The following is a 16,577-nucleotide window of genomic DNA, read 5'->3' as shown; positions in this document are numbered from 1 at the left end:
CGTACCTGTAGAATGGGAGCCGGTCGGTGCCCCCATATCCTTCCGTGTTCTACTTCTAAATAGCTGGGCTTCGCGCTGGGTCACCATTGGTATATGCGCTGTCGCAAAATCACCCAAGACCCAAGATCGATCGCAAGAGATCTAGTGATCTGTTTGCCCTCAGTAAGGCTAACCACACCCTAGTTTTGGGCCCTCCAACCTAACTTAACTAGTGTAATGTACAATAAATTCATGCCTATGACACCTATCATAAATGACCTATGAACTCACATATTCATATTATATGTACATATATCTATATATTATTAAATTGTAAAAAAACCTTCATTGAGCGTCGTTTATACTTAACACCTCTTGTGGATATTTTCATTTTATTACATACCGTCCTAACTTCAAAAATCCACAACACGTGAAACGCTACAACTTCTAATTTTATACGGAGCTCGTTTATTAGCTATATTTATGCATACGTAAGTGTCGAGTTTATACGTAAACCGCATTATACTTTGGTCTTGGGCAAATGTACCGAAATGACCACCAGCCGGTTAATGATTAAAATGTTCATTTCATTTTTAGTTGTGACTGCAGCTGCAATCTTTAGTGCTGAAGTCGTAAAATCATAGAGGAGAATAACAGCTTTTGCGGATTTGGCTGTTCAGTCGCTTTAGGTCTTTAATTTGCAAGACTTCATGACGTGATTGCAGAGATTTTACAGATGAGCAAATTGCAATAAGCTTTTAGTGAAGGGCTTGTTATTTTATTTCAGCCGTTGAAAATATAGAAGTTTTTTTTCCAAAAAAGGAACAAAGTTTCCCATTTACTTGTCTTATTAAAGTGGAATGAAGTCAATGAGGTTGGGAAAGGTTAGAATCAAAAATAAATTGGAAAAATTGCAAACTTAAATAAACAGAACTTTCAAGAGGTTCCACAAAAATTAGTCCAGAAGTATCTTGATATGGACAGATATGAGGGTACTTATGTAGAGAAGAATGAAGTATGAGGCAAAGAAATAGCCATCTGGCTTATGATTTTAGGTCATTGAATGACTCGAAGTCACTGCGGGTATGATATCATACTCGACCTTCTTAATGAACTTGGGCTAAATTGGCGACCGAAAAAAAGAGATTCATGAGGAATTAAAAACATATTCCTTCTGTTCTCTGATCGATAGTTTCAATGTTTTTAATCTACATATTCGTCGAAGGATTAAAAGGTGAAATAGGAACAGGACAGGAGCGGGATTCTGCTATCGTAATCCATATACAGAAGGGAGCTTCAAATTTAGTGACTACAAGTCGGTCATCCAGATCAAAACTGTGAACAAAACAAAAGGTGCCATGTGGGCTTCTGGTCTCATCACCAAGTCCATAAACCTCCTAGTGGATAACAAAGCGGTAGTTAAAGCTATACGGCTATACAGAAGTAGAAAAAAACAAAAAGTCAGACGAGCTGGTCCGCTTGGGAGCTTCAGCAACTTTCCCTAAGCGAACCCAGGCCATTCAGCTGCTTCAAGTGTTGTTTGAAGCAAGACCCTGGAGGAACAGCTCAGGTCTTGGAACACTAGCTGTACAGGGCATGCCACAAACTTAAGAACAGTGTTGATGGTGGACAGACTAAAAAGCTCCTACTTTTAGACAACAGTGAATTTAGTAATATTTTCGGGATCATCACAAGGCAACTATTCTTAAGGCTCCATCTTGAGAAGAGGTGAAAACTTAATTCGGCGAAATGCAAAGCCGCGGAGGATGATGAGACGACGGAACATTTCCTTTAAGAATCCTTAGTCTTCAACCGGATGAGTCGGGATATATTCCAATGCTCCAACTTAAGAGACATTGGGAAGCTGTGGTGAAAAAAATTAGAATTTTCAATAACTACACAGAGTGCTTGGCTTGGTAGTGAATTTGGTTAGCTCTCGGCAACACAATGGGCTTAATGATAAGCTAAGTGCGGCTGCCTGGGGTCTGGCCCTCATGCCCCTCCCTTTTCAACAATCAAATTGGTCTTCATTTACTTGAACGTTTATCGTTAACATGAAAAAAATTGAAAATTGTATGAAAGTCATAATTAATCATTTTGCACATTAGTGGGTGAGTACTCATTACTCTCTAAATAAGTAAATTTTTTCGTTTAAGATTTTTTAATAAATTTTCAGTGAAATTCACTTGAATATAACCCATAACATATTCAAATGTATGTGGGCTTGTGCACATATGTATGCGAGCAGTGATGCATGCAAACGAATTCCATTTCACTCAGACGTGAGTTCAAGGCCAAGCTTTTCAAAGTTAATGACTCGCTTGCTAATAAACTCTAATACATACATACAAATATATGTAATACTTTTAAATGCATAAGCGCTTATATGAATATATGAACTTACAAACTCGTGAAAAAATATTTGAACACCAGACATAATTGTAATCTTCAGTCCTTTGTTGTTAAAAAATATTAAAATGATGATAAACAAATAATTAAATATACACATAACACAAAAATATTATTCATATACCATATATATAGTATGTATATACTTTTTATAATTATATGCTATATTTTTATACGCCTGCAACTTGTTGCTATAGAGTATAATAGTTTTGTTCACCTAACGGTTGTACGTATCACTTAAATCAAAGCAAAATAGATATAGGGTTATATAAATATTATATAATTGATCAGGATGACGAGAAAAGTTGAAATCCCGGTGACTGTCCGTGAGTTCAAGCTGTATCTTAAGTAAAAATCTAAAAAAAAAATATCTTGATGAATCTTGGTATGTAGGTTCCTTAGTATAAAAAAAAATCGAGTTCGTAGATGAGCATCATCGGACCACTGCCACGCCACAAATCACCATTAACCGAAAACCTATAAAGTGCCATAACTAAGCACTAAATTTAGATATAAAGCTATAACTTGGTACAGGTGATCACAGTAGCAAGGGGAAACTATGGGCATAAAATTTTGAAAAAGTGGGCGTGGCCTGGCCCTCTAATAAGTTTATTGTACATATCCCCTAAACTACTAAAGCTAGAACAAGCAAATATGCTTAGTGCAAATATTATAAGAACTCCTATCGAGAGTGTGAAAATGGAAGAAACCGCAAGGTAACCCCGCTCACTCCCCATAAAACAGTACTGTTCAAAATTACTAACAGCGCAAATAATCAATAACTAATTACGTCAGAGACATAAAATTTTACCTCCGAGGTGGTATGAGAGGGCTTTGTGGGATATGGGGTGAAAATTGGACGATGGGCGTGGCACCGTCCACTTTTTGGTGAAATCACATATCTCGGGATCCGACCAAGCGATTTCGGTAGTCATTTTTCTCATATTTTTATGTCACAGTGTGAAAATGTGCGAAATCGGACGACAGCCACGCCTTTTTCCGAAATAACACTATTTTAAATTCCATTTGATTCTTTCACTTTCCAGTACACGAATCAGAACTAAAAAACAAAACGGTTCAAGCCCCTAAATACCGAATATGTGAACACCAGTTATTATAGTTGACTTTTGACCGAAAGTATCCGTCAATGTATGGGATATACGAGTACAATTGCAATTCAGAGAGAGTCCTGCCCTGACAATAGTAGTTCTGTGTATCAAAAATGGGTTGAATCGGGTAAATACTACTTTCTTGAGTCACCTTACGCCTAATATAAAGATTTTCAAACTTCCTTGTGACCTTATGTGGGATGAGTTATTCCAACGAAAATTAGAGAACGTATTTTACTTATAGCCGTATATCTTTATGCCTAAAATAGGTAAAATTTGTGGAAAACTTGACCTAGCCTTATATAACTAATATCAAGATTTTCTAATATCCGGCTAACTTTTCTCGATAAGTATGATTGGTGATTGTATGTGCGGAAATTTAATGAAACTCTTTGATTCCTGCAAATGCTGGAGTATAACATGTTCATCAGAACTTAGCCCTTCCTTACTTGTTTCATTATCGTATTGTTTTTATAATAACCGCTGTGATTCACATAGCTTGCTCATAATTGAAATTGAAATAAATTTAAGCCGCAATAAAATATTTTTAGAAATTTTATCTTCTCAACAAAATGTTGTATTTTATTATTACATACATACATATGTATATTAAAAGTATGAATATGTCAGAGTATTGCATTCATGTATGTAAGTATATACAAAAATCCTGGTAAGTGATTAAACTCGCTCTCCAACCTTTGCTCAGAACTCTGTTTCAGAAGAGATTGCTATGCGCTTGAAAACTTGATACTCAACTAAAGGTTACCAAAATTATCCACAGTTTCTCAAGCAGCATTATTTCCAATCTGTTGCAATAAAATTTATTGTTACCGCTCTTCACACCATCCAAAGCTAGTTGATTGTAAATGATTGAGAACGATCCTTAAGTTAGGTTGGCCCGAATGAATACTATTCCACATGATCACCTTATAATTTTTAGATTTCAGTTAAATGACAAAGAACACGAAAAGTCTTCTTGTGAGTTGTATAAGAAAACACTGAAAAATAGGTATCAAAAGCTGCAGATTACATCTATTGATTTGAATTGAATACGAAACCAAAAAAATTCGCGCTTTTGGCGATAAAAGTCCTTTTTTCAAAGTCAATACAAGCGATTATTTTTAAAAGGCTGTTTTTAACACATGCGCTTTCCAAGAAATTATATGTTATGACCATGAATTAACTTTTCTTATAAAACTAAAAGTATTAAAAATGATTTAGGGCAGGTGAAAACCGCAGTTGGCTCGAATAAGTTCAAGCCGAGAGGTCTAATCTTTGACCTTTTTTTGAAGCAATTTGGTATATATGTCAGCAATAAGGAGCTGAATATTTTGTTGCAAGGCGTCAATCATCTCGGGCTTATCTGCGTAGACAAATTCTTCGCCAAACCTCAGAAAAAATATTCCAGCGACGTTAGATCGCACGATCTTAAATCGCTAATCAGAAGTTTCCTTCAATACATTGATTGTTTCATTCGCTCTATTGCATGCAGTTCCGCCTTGTTGAAACCAGAGGTTGTCCACATCAACATCTTTCAATTTAGGCAAGAAAATGTCATTGATCATGAATCTATAGCATTCCTCATTGACTGTAACATTATGGTGGGCTTCATATTGGAAGAAATATGGATCAATGATATCGTCTGTCCATAGAGCATAATAAAGTCGAACTTTTTAGGAAGTAACGGCGTCGCGCGAACCGATCAACAAATCGTTTGGTAATAAATGTCCACGATTTGTAAACAATGTTCTGAAGTAAATCGGTTCATTATAAAACGTCAAAGAAGATTGACTATAAATCAATTATCAGCAGTCGAAAAGACCAACTCGCAAAAAAGTATGGTCTCACTGAAAACACACCCGTTACTTCATTAAAGCGACAAAATGTTATTCTATCTCTTTTTGGTTGGTTGAAAAGAGAGGCGCAAGAGCACCAGACTGTAGGCGGCAGCACTTAGGCTATCATTAGGACCATTGAGCTTTATCCGGCAAATAAAAGGATTTGGTAAAATACATAGTCTCTTAAGTTGAAGCTTTGGAAACCGGAGAATATATTCCGTGACATCCAGCTTTTGGCTGGGCAATCGCAAAGGTAATCTTTCAGCGTTCCATCATCCTAAGCGCCGAATTCACTCTACCAATTTGGTGAAGGTGATATCTTAACGGTATGTAGGTGCCCTGTAAGAAACCTTACAATATTATCTCTTATTTATTATACTAGTTTATACCTGTTGATCGTTGGTATCACCAGTCTTCGAAGCTTGTCTTTCTCTCTGTGTTAGTTTATAACAACACCATTCAATAAAAATTTAGTTCATATTTCTTAAGTTTGGATTAGTTGACCGCTTTTAGTGGGTAATTAAAAGGTGATGTGCAATATACTATAATATGTAGTATTGTTATTGTTTGAGTTAAGAACTTTTGGAACAGTCGGTGTCTGGTCACGGGAGCAATAAATTTCATTGTCAGCAGATTGTGTTTACTTGTCATTGTATCTCTTAAATTGCTGGCGACAAATGGAAGCTTCGGAGCAAAATACGATGCATTGCTGACTGCTGTCTCTACAGAGTGCTTACTCTCTTACACATACCCAAAAAATACCCATTTATATTGTATAATATAATAAGTGTATGTATGTATGTGTACTTGAGCTATCAAAATAAAATGATGAATTTGCAGTCAAAAAGCTTACGACGAATTAAATATGCAACAAATTCGGCACAGATGTTCATTAACATAGCTCCGGGCGATAAATGCTGAACAAAGCGAATTGGCCAAAAAAAAAAAAGACAAACAAAAGTAATAGTAGAAAAAAACAAGAAAAAACGTTAACTTCGGTTGCACCGAAGCTAAATACCCTTCACAGGTGCATTTCTGTTAGCAACTATGTGTTCAGTTTGTATGGCAGCTATATGCTATAGTGGTCCGATCTGAACAATTTCTTCGGAGATTACATTGTTGCTTTAGAAAATAATATATACCAAATTTCGTGAATATATCTAGTCAAATGTGAAAGTTTTCCATACAAGCATTTGATTCCGATCGTTCAGTTTGTATGGCAGCTATATGTTATAGTGGTCCGATATCGGCCGTTCCGACAAATGAGCAGCTTCTTGAAGAGAAAATGCCGTTTGCAAAATTTCAAAACGATATCTTAAAAACTGAGAGACTAGTTCGTATATATACTGACAGACAGACAGACGGACATGGCTAAATCGACTCAGCTCGACATACTGATCATTTATATATATACTTTATAGGGTCTCCGACGATTCCTTCTGAGTGTTACAAACTTCGTGACAAACTTAATATACCCTGTTCAGGGTATAATAATGCGAGTACAACAAAAGCATAATTTGATAAAAACAAATTAAATAATATAAACTTGTGTATTAATTACAATTTTTATTTTGAAGAAATATTCACGGTGATGTGATAAATATCACCATATAAAAAGTAATGATGGAATCAAAACATTCCCATTTTAGCCTCAAACAATTATTAAACAACTTTCCCAGCAACTGGCAGCCAATTAATTCTACGCTAACTTTAACCCTGGCTCTCATGTTCAAGCACAATTTCCGGAAAATATATAAATAAGCCGCACCTGTGCAAAAAATAATAAAAAAAAAACAGCTACAACAATCACAAAATATGATAAAAAAAAAACTCAAGAGCGCATTTGAGCACACAGAAATTGTTCATTCACGCTCGCACGTCAGCGTTCTTAGATAATTCATACTAAAAAGGCAATGATGTCAGACTCCGAAAGCAACTGCGTTCAGAGCCAGAGCCGCCTCCGGCTATCTATTCACACGATTCACTCAAAGATGCGCCGCTGCTCGAGCGCGCAAAAAAGTTAAAAAATTAAACGCGCTACAAAAAACGGACTGAGCAAATTCGTAAATGTTGAAAGTTGTTATTGAATTGTGTTGAAATTTATTTGTATGCACACAAGTTTAAACAAAACGACAACAAATATGTACTATGTATATACTATATGTACATATATACAAGTACGAGTATATTGTGTAGAAAATTTTATTTACAAGTGTTATACCCTAAACAGGGTATGTTATGTTTGTCATGAAGTTGGTAACATCTAAGAGAAAACATCGGATGCCCATAAAAAAATGATCGGCGTGCCGAGCTGAATCGATTTATCCACGCCCGACTGTGTGTCGGCTGGTTCTTATCTATACACTTTCTTGGTTTTTGAGACATCCACCCTAAATTTTGCAAACGTTCCTTTTCTTTCAAAAAATTATTCATTTGTCGGAACTTCCAATATCGGACTACAATAGCCTATATTTGCCATAAAAAGACCTTGTATTGGAAAGCCTTTTAATGTTACTTAAAACAATGGTGCAATTTTTGAAGAAATTCTTCAGAGCGGATCACTATAGCATACAGCTGACATACTAACTGAAAGATCGGAATCGGAAAGCCTTTTCATTTGATGAGATACCTTCAAGAAATTCGACAAGGATTTTTGTCCAAAACAAAGCTATAATTTTCGAACAAATTATTTAGCTTGGATCCTTAAAACATACTGATCAATCGAAATCAAGCTACTGTATGGAAACTCTTTTTATTTGTGAAGGGTATTATAGTTTCGCTGCAATCGAAATTAACGATTAGTCTTGTTTGTATTTTAGTTTTTCTGTTTGTTTTGAACACAAGTATAATTCGTATAATAAACAATTACTAATGATGCATAATTCAAGCTAATTGTTGTTGCTATGCTTGTGCAGTGAGTTTTGCGCTTGTTTTTGTGGCGCTTTGGTCACATGAAGTCGTTTTAAAACAGTTGTATAATTTATAGAAAATTAAATTTCAATTTAATTTGTGGTGTACGTATGTATTTAACATTTATTGTTATAATCTTAAATAAATAATTCTAAATAAATCGGACGATCGTCTTGATTTTTGGTGTGAGATGCGCACTAATGACTAATGCACATACAACTTTTGCTTTGCTTTGCTTCAGACTTTTGCTTTGACAGATACATATTTAAGTTCGCTTTTAGATGAGTTCGTTCATATCGAAACGAAGCAAAACAAAATGAAACAAAATGTTGGGCTACTCTCAGCTTTTTAGGATTTGCCAAGTAGTCGCTACTTTTTTTTAATTTGAGAGAAGCAAAGCGTTCATTTTGACATATGTATTCTTTGCTTTTTTGACTTGGTTTTAAAGTATGATTTGTGCAAAGCGTGGAAAGTTGTATTTAGATTTTATTAGTTCATAGTATTATTTCGAAAGATACAAACCAATTTATTTTTTTTATTAAATTTTTTTCTTGTTATTTCTTACTTTTGGATTGAGCCATTATTATTATTTTTTATGTATTTTAATTGTGATGTGTCTTTTATTTCGATTGTTTATCTGTTTTCCCATTTCTTCATTTCATAATTCTTACTCACAGCTTGTTTTGCACTTAAACGTGACAATGACTCTAAATTTAGAATACTGTGCAATGTGTATGAGTTCGTGCCCAACTTGAGACACGCTCAGGCATTTCAAAACACGAAAACTACTTTTTATATGTATTTATTTAGACGCTGAATAATAATAATACTTGTATTTTTGTTATATAATTTGCATTACGGGTTGAGCTAATCGGGTGGAATTTTAGTTGTTCAATTTATTAAAAAATAAATATTCATTTAATAATATTAATATTTTTAATTATTAGTAATTTGAATATGAAATTATAAGTCCAGACAGCTAACTTATAGATAATCAAGTTTGTTGTGAGAAGTATTAAGAATAATGACAAGGAGAACATATTTCAAGGAGTTTTGTTAGTACTGCCATAAGTTCTGTTACAAGCGCTACTTGAGTGCATCACTAAATATGTCCAGGTGATCATAATACACTTCAGAATCTCTTTGAAATCCCACCAAACAGACAACATAACTTTTTGGTGTCTATCTTCGAAGTTGTTTCAGTTGCTTCAACCTTTTTTACTCATGATCTCTTGCGCTTTACATCCTTGTAAACAATTTGATTCTCGTCGCCAGTAATAATGCGCTTTAAAAAGGAATCACTTCTTTGACGTTTGATAAACAGATCATAGTCGTTAATACGACGAAACAAATTTCGTTCTGTAAATACCTGAGGAACCCAAATGTCAATTGATTCTATACGCTTCATGTGATTTTAATCAGTCACGTTAAACAAATTTAATTTTTTAGCAATATCTCTTGTTGTTACTCAATTTCACTTCGGTATGAAGGGTCGTGCTGCATTCTCAAGATCGAAATTGCTATTTTGATAGCAGAACAGTAAAATATGCCGAAAATGCTGTTTTCAATCTTCCATCTTAGATAGGACACCAAAGTAAAGGGGTTAAGTGTGAAGTTGGTTTAGAAAAAATCAATAAGACCCAATATAAAAGAGTTGTCCGATATCGCCGGTTCCGATAAATGAGCAGATTTTTGGGGAGCAAAGTACGTGGGCGAGATTTCGGATCGATTACTCAAAACCTGATGGACTAGTTGGTCTATTTATGTGTTTTATAGGATCGCCGAAGTTTGCTTCTGGGCGTTACAAACTTCGTAAGATACCTATCCTGTACAGTGTATAAATATACTAAAACTTACCAATCTAAATGATAACTCTTCTCTACCCAGTAGGGAAGATATTTGTGGCCTTGCTACTCCCTGCCTTCACAAACACCTGAGCCTAGCAAATCACCATCGCACTCAGCATTATAAACGTTCAGCTAGTTTATGGCCTTAACTAAAAACCACCCTGCGAGAGGACGATCCTCGTAGCGTTGGACTTATCAAAAGTCCTTGGAACAGTCAATCACACAACGCTACTTGAGGACATGAAAGAATCTACACTCCTTTCAGGACTGAAGAGGTGGACTATGAACTACTTGAGCGGTTGTCAATCATCCGTATTATGTCAAGGTAAAAACTCAAAACTGAGAAGAATTAAACAAGGGGCTCCGCAGGGTGGTCTCCTCTCCCCGTTATTCTTTAACTTCTACATCTCGAAACTCCGCCATCACTAGTGGAAATTTCTATCACCTCGTGAAATCGATGGCGTGGCTCATACGTAAACGGCTATCTCTCCGACTTTTCTCGCTTTCTCCCTGCACGGAACTTAACACTCTCCCCCACCAAATCCACAGCGGCTATATTCACAAACTTGACAAAGGAGTATCGACTTTACCTTAATATTGCAGTCGATGGCGTTAAGATTTCGACTTTCAACAACTTTAAAATTTTAGGTGTGACTTTCGTCTGTGTTCCTAAACTCCTCATACGACCGCGATTTTCGCCAAAGTACAGAGTTACAACAAAATCCCCAAGTCGCTAGTGGGTTGCTCATGGGGAAAGGACAAAGAAACGTTGTTGGCAACATACAAGGCAATCGGCCGGCCCTGTCCTTAAAAATGCCGCACCAATATGGCCGCTTGGATGCAGTGAAACGCAAATGAGGAAGCTGAAAACTTGTCTGAACACTGCACTCCGAACTACGAGTGGATGCCTCTTGATGTCATCCATCGAACACCTACATAGTGAGGCCCGTATGCTCCCAGTTTGAAAACATAATGAACTCCTCTCCAAGCAGTTCCTGCTGGGGTGCTTTCGCAGAAATCATCCTTGCAGTCACCTGCTTGGAGCGGAACCGCCTCCTAAGAGCGTCAACAGGTCATTCCTGAACTACGTCGGCGGCATAACACAATAAGCTAACTTCAGACAACCCCTGACCGCCATTCACAGTGGAGCCGATTCGCTCTTAGTGAATGCCGTACTTGGAGTCAAACCCATTGCAGACGACGAGCTCAAGTTCCCGCGAGAATCGAGAATGACCCTTACGCAGCTTCGTTCTAGATACTGTAGCAGGTTAAGCTCCTATTTATCCAGAATAAACCATAACATATCAAACATATGTATGTCCAGCGTGCAATGAGTCCCCGCATGACACCTCTTTGCATGCCCTGCTAAGCCTGCACATCTAATAACCTACTCCCTTTGATTCGACTCCGTCGAAACAGCACGTTTCCTGGGCATACCGTTGGATGACGTCGATGACAACTTATCTCATCCGTAACAGCCTAGTGGATATTAGGTACCTGTTACAACAACAACATGATATAAATATTTGTTAATTAGTCCCTTAAAAGCCAGACAGTCATATAACCAATTTTTAGCTTTTTTGTATTTTCACTTTATTATTGAAATCTGTTTTCCAGCAGCTAAGCGCCAGCTGTGAAAATATTTACAATTTATTGACAACTTAGTGCATATACATACATACATATAACGATAAATATGTTTATAAATATATTGTTATTGAAAAATGCTTATACAGCCATATTTTTGTGTATGTATATAATTATAAACGAACAAATTGAATTCCGTTATTATTTTTGGAAAACTCGCTAGGCAGTGTATGAAAAAATGCCAGCAAAACACACCTTAAATTGTACATGGAAGCAATTTAAACTGGGTTAGTAAGCATATTATTTAAACTTAAATGGCTCTCGACCAGCTGAAATGGAGCTGAAACTGAAACTAAAATGTTTTGCTGCCAGCTGCGTGAGATGCTCGTGTTGATAGCTGCAACAAAAACATGCTGCTTTGACTACATTCAACCATTCAACATTAAATTGTAAACACTATCCATTGAATTGGCCTCAAACTGCCGGCCACTTAGTCATAACAACTTTAGCAGCGACTCAACAAGTTGGAAAAGTGAAAACACTTGAAAAACTTTTGTGGTGGTCGAACTGCCAGCGAACCACCCATCCCAGACGACAGAGATGTGAGCGCTGTGGACGTGGAAAAACGCCGAAAAAATAGTGGAAGATGTAAGCAAAAAGCCGCATGTGCAGCAACAGCGAGCGAGAGAGGGAGAGGGAATACAAATATGTGAGGCGGACGGAGGCGAAACCGCTGAATGCCTGCACTTAAGCGGGTCTAATTGAGATAGGACAGCAACAAGTTGACGCGACAAGTTGGTGTGAAATTTTAATTTCTATTTCATCTTATTTTGACTTCTTTCTTCGGTTGGTTGTACAAAGAACGCGCGTTTAAATCAACCGCGGCGCTCGAAAATCTTTAAAGCACACTTTTCTCCAGATAGTAAGTTTATGTGTACCGTTAATTTGCTTGTTAATGTTTTGTATAAGATTTTCTGTGATCTCGCTGACTGTCATGGCTAGTGCTGGTGCTGGTGTTGAGAAGAATTATTAGTCGTTTCTCCGCGGAAGTTTGGGTCTGCTAAGCACTTTCGTGACAGCCGCATAATTGACAACAATTGAATAAGTAAGACACACAAAGCCGTAATTTAGCATGCATTTCTTGATCATGCCGCCAGGGTGTACAACCCGTACTTTGGACGGATGTTCGCGCCAATAACCGATTTGTTTCTGACTGTAAGTGGTCCGATGTGAAAGCTGGAAATGTATCTGATATGTGGGCGAAAAACAGTACGACTTTTTTCATAATTTTAAAATTTTTAATTTATTCTTCATAATCTATGTATGTCGTTCCCCCTCTAAGTCATCCCTCTTGACTTCAATAAACTTGTGCTAATGTTTTTTCCACACCTCGAAACAGTGGTTTAAGGTAATTTAAGCAGTAATAGCCTTCAATGCGCCTAGCGATCCAAGTTTAATGTCTTCAACTGACTCAAAACTATTTCCTCGGAGCAGTCGTTTGAGCTTGCTGAATAGCCAGAAGTCTCTAAGAGCTAAATCAGGCGAATACGGTGGTTTTGGCACGATATTGGTTAACAATTTGGCGAAGAACTCACGAAGAATCAATGTACCATAGTATACGACGGTGCATTATCCTGGTGGAAAAACCAAGACCTGTAATAATTCCGGTCTCTTTACGAATAGCTTCGCGCCAACGACGTATAATACCCAAATAGTATACCTTGTTGACAGTTTGGCCGGGCGGAAGGAACTCGGAGTGCACCACATCTTGATATTCGAAGAAAACTGTTTCACATAACCTCGGTTTTTGACCTGCTTTTACAAAAAAACCGGTCACGGGTTACCTTTGCCACGATATTCGGCCGGCTGATTGCCTGTTTCCGTGTCGTAAGCATAGATCCAAGACTCATCGCCAGTAATACCTGCAATACGTTTCTTGACATCCTGGTAGTCGGAAAACATTGTTTCATAGAAGTTAACGACATGTTTTTCGAAAAAATTTAGTAAATTTGAAACCAATTGTGCTCTCATTTTTCTAAAGCCCAAATGATCTTTCAAAATGGTTTTCACTACTTCTTCCCATATTCCAACGATTTTAGTAAGATCTCTGACTCTTAATCGTCGATTCTCAAGTACGAATTCCATTATTTTATTGACGTGTTGATCATCACTTGATGTTGATGGCCGTCCTGGACCTGATTTAATTCCGCACACAGAATTTGTGGACCTTCTCTGTTGAATAGTGAAATTATTAATCGTAAAAATCGCCGAATGCACTTTATGTACTTGAAAAAGGCAAGCGTATACTAAAAACAAATGATTAGTTTGATGTGATATTTGGTACGGAAGTCACTGACAGACAAATCCACCAAGAAAAAAAAAAAAACACCAACGAATGGATTTTCGCGCAACATTTAAATTCAAAAGTCGTATCACTTTTTTCCCCACAAGCACCTCTCAAATGTGTGGTATATTAATAACCAGCGTGATGAGCTGAGTCGATTTAGCCAATTTCGTCTGTATATACGCGAACTAGTCCTTCATATTTGGAGATATCACTCTGAGAGTTATTTCCTTCGAAGAACTTGTTCATTTGTCGAAACTATATTGGACCATGTAGCTGCCCTATCAGCTGAACGACCAACGGTCAAGTCTATGCAAAAACAAGTAAGGAAGGGCTAAGTTCGGGTGTCACCGAACATTTTATACTCTCGCATGATAAAGTGATAATCGAGATTTCATTATCCGTCATTTACATATTTTTCAAATACCGTATTTGTGTAAAGTTTTATTCCACTATCATCATTGGTTCCTAATGTATATATTATACAGAGAAAGCATCAGATGGAATTCAAAATAGCGTTATATTGGAAGAAGGCGTGGTTGTGAATCGATTTCACCCATATTTCTACATGTCATCAGGATGTTAAGAAAATATTATATACCGAATTTCATTGAAATCGGTCGAGTAGTTCCCGAGATATGCTTTTTGGTCCATAAGTGGGCGACGCCACGCCCATTTTCAATTTTTAAAGAAAGTCTGGGTGCAGCTTCCTTCTGCAATTTCTTCCGTAAAATTTAGTGACGTTTCTGACGTTTTTTGTTAGTCGGTTAACGCACTTTTAGTGATTTTCAACATAACCTTTGTATGGGAGGTGGGCGTGGTTATAATACTTGAAAGAAACGACTCTACAGAGTTTGGTTGACATAGCTATGGTAGTTTTCGAGATATGTACAAAAAACTTAGTAGAGGGCGGGGCCACGCCCACTTTTCCAAAAATATTACTCCAAATATGCCCCTCCCTAATGCGATCCTTTGTGCCAAATTTCACTTTAATACCTTTGTTTATGGCTTAGTTATGACACTTTCTAGGTTTTCGGTTTCCGCTATTTTGTGGGCGTGGCAGTTTGCCGATTTTGCCCATCTTCGCACTTAACCTTCTTATAGAGCCAAGAAATACGTGCACCAAGTTTGATTATGATATCTCAATATTTACTCAAGTTACAGCTTGCACGGACGGGCGGACAGACGGACGGGCGGACAGACAGACATCCGGATTTCAACTCTATTCGTCACCCTGATCACTTTGGTATATATAACCCTATATCTGACTCTTTTAGTTTTACGACTTACAAACAACCGTTATGTGAACAAAACTATAATACTCTCCTTAGCAACTTTGTTGCGAGAGTATAAAAATTGTATTATTTATCGATATATCTTCACGAAATATAATATTCTTCGAAGCAGCGGTATAATTTCCGAAGAAATTTTCGCGATCGGATCACTATAGCATATAGCTGACATACTTTGTTTGTGAAGGGTATTATAACTTTGGTGCAACCGAAGCTGATGTTTTTCTTGCTGCTGTTTTTATGTGTTATTTATTTTAGTTTAACTATCTTCGCTTTTAAAGCTGGCTGATTGTATGGATGGCTTGCATACACAATAAATTCGCTTGTATGGTAAAGCGATTAACTCTCCGCTTGTTGGTGGCAATTATTATAAATCAAACGAATTTATTGTTGTGTTAGACAGCAAATACCCGTTTCCATAACTTTGATCTATTCGAATATTTTAATCTTTATGTGGCATTTTTCACACTCTAAAGTATTTTATGGAATTTGCTGAATAAGGATTAAAACCAAAAAGGTAAATAAGTTTATTATGCAACGCCTCGAGTTTTAATCAGAAATATTTTAAAAAATTGTGTAGAGAAAGTATGTTTTCAGTTTGTACAACAGTATTATCACAAGCAACTTACAGTTAATTATATTCATTTCTCTTTGGTGTTAATAACTAAATTCTCTAAACTGATAGCATGGAACAAGTTTGTTTCTTGCTAATTTTTGTATCGTATTTGCTTATAAAAGGTTGCGTCATTCTTGATATTCTGAATTTTTTTGCATAGGTACAAGTTTAATTTGATTTTGAGTTTTTATATTATTATTTTAAGTTGAGTATTAATAGGCAATTATTTCATTTCTTTCAGCAACTTTTTCGGACAAAAGAAAGTGTTAAATTTTAGAGGTAAGTCAGCAGCAGTCATCGAATTGAAAAACTTATACTATATATGTATGTAGAGATCTTCATATATAATTACATACAGTAAACTGTAGCGGCAACTCCATTTCACTCGCCAATTTAAACAAGAGAAGGGTAAAGTATTTACAGTTGTAGCTAGACTCTTTAAAAATCATAAAAATCACAGAAAACAATTTTTATATTAGGCTGTCAAAAAAGTCTTGCGGTATTTTCGCTAGTTGGCGCTGAAAGCGCGTAGTTCTAGTTTTATTCGTCGCATCGGGTCGCAAACATGGAGCAAAATAAAGAGAAAATACGGCATATTTTACAGTACTACTACGATAAAGGCAAAAATGCATCTCAAGCCGCCAAT

General features: G+C 36.5%; 1 long non-coding RNA gene across 1 annotated transcript in view; it reads left to right on the top strand.

The window, feature by feature from the left end:
• LOC120768571 overlaps positions 1–16,208 on the top strand; it is a 72,342-nt gene extending 56,134 nt beyond the window's left edge. The window contains exon 4 of the long non-coding RNA XR_005704777.1: positions 16,173–16,208. This is a non-coding gene — a long non-coding RNA (uncharacterized LOC120768571). The remainder of the gene's footprint in view (positions 1–16,172) is intronic.
• Positions 16,209–16,577: the final 369 nt, after the last annotated feature.

The sequence above is a fragment of the Bactrocera tryoni genome, chromosome 2 (genome assembly GCF_016617805.1).
Source record: "Bactrocera tryoni isolate S06 chromosome 2, CSIRO_BtryS06_freeze2, whole genome shotgun sequence".
Lineage (NCBI taxonomy): Eukaryota > Metazoa > Arthropoda > Insecta > Diptera > Tephritidae > Bactrocera > Bactrocera tryoni.
This window is presented reverse-complemented; position numbering and strand designations above follow the sequence as displayed.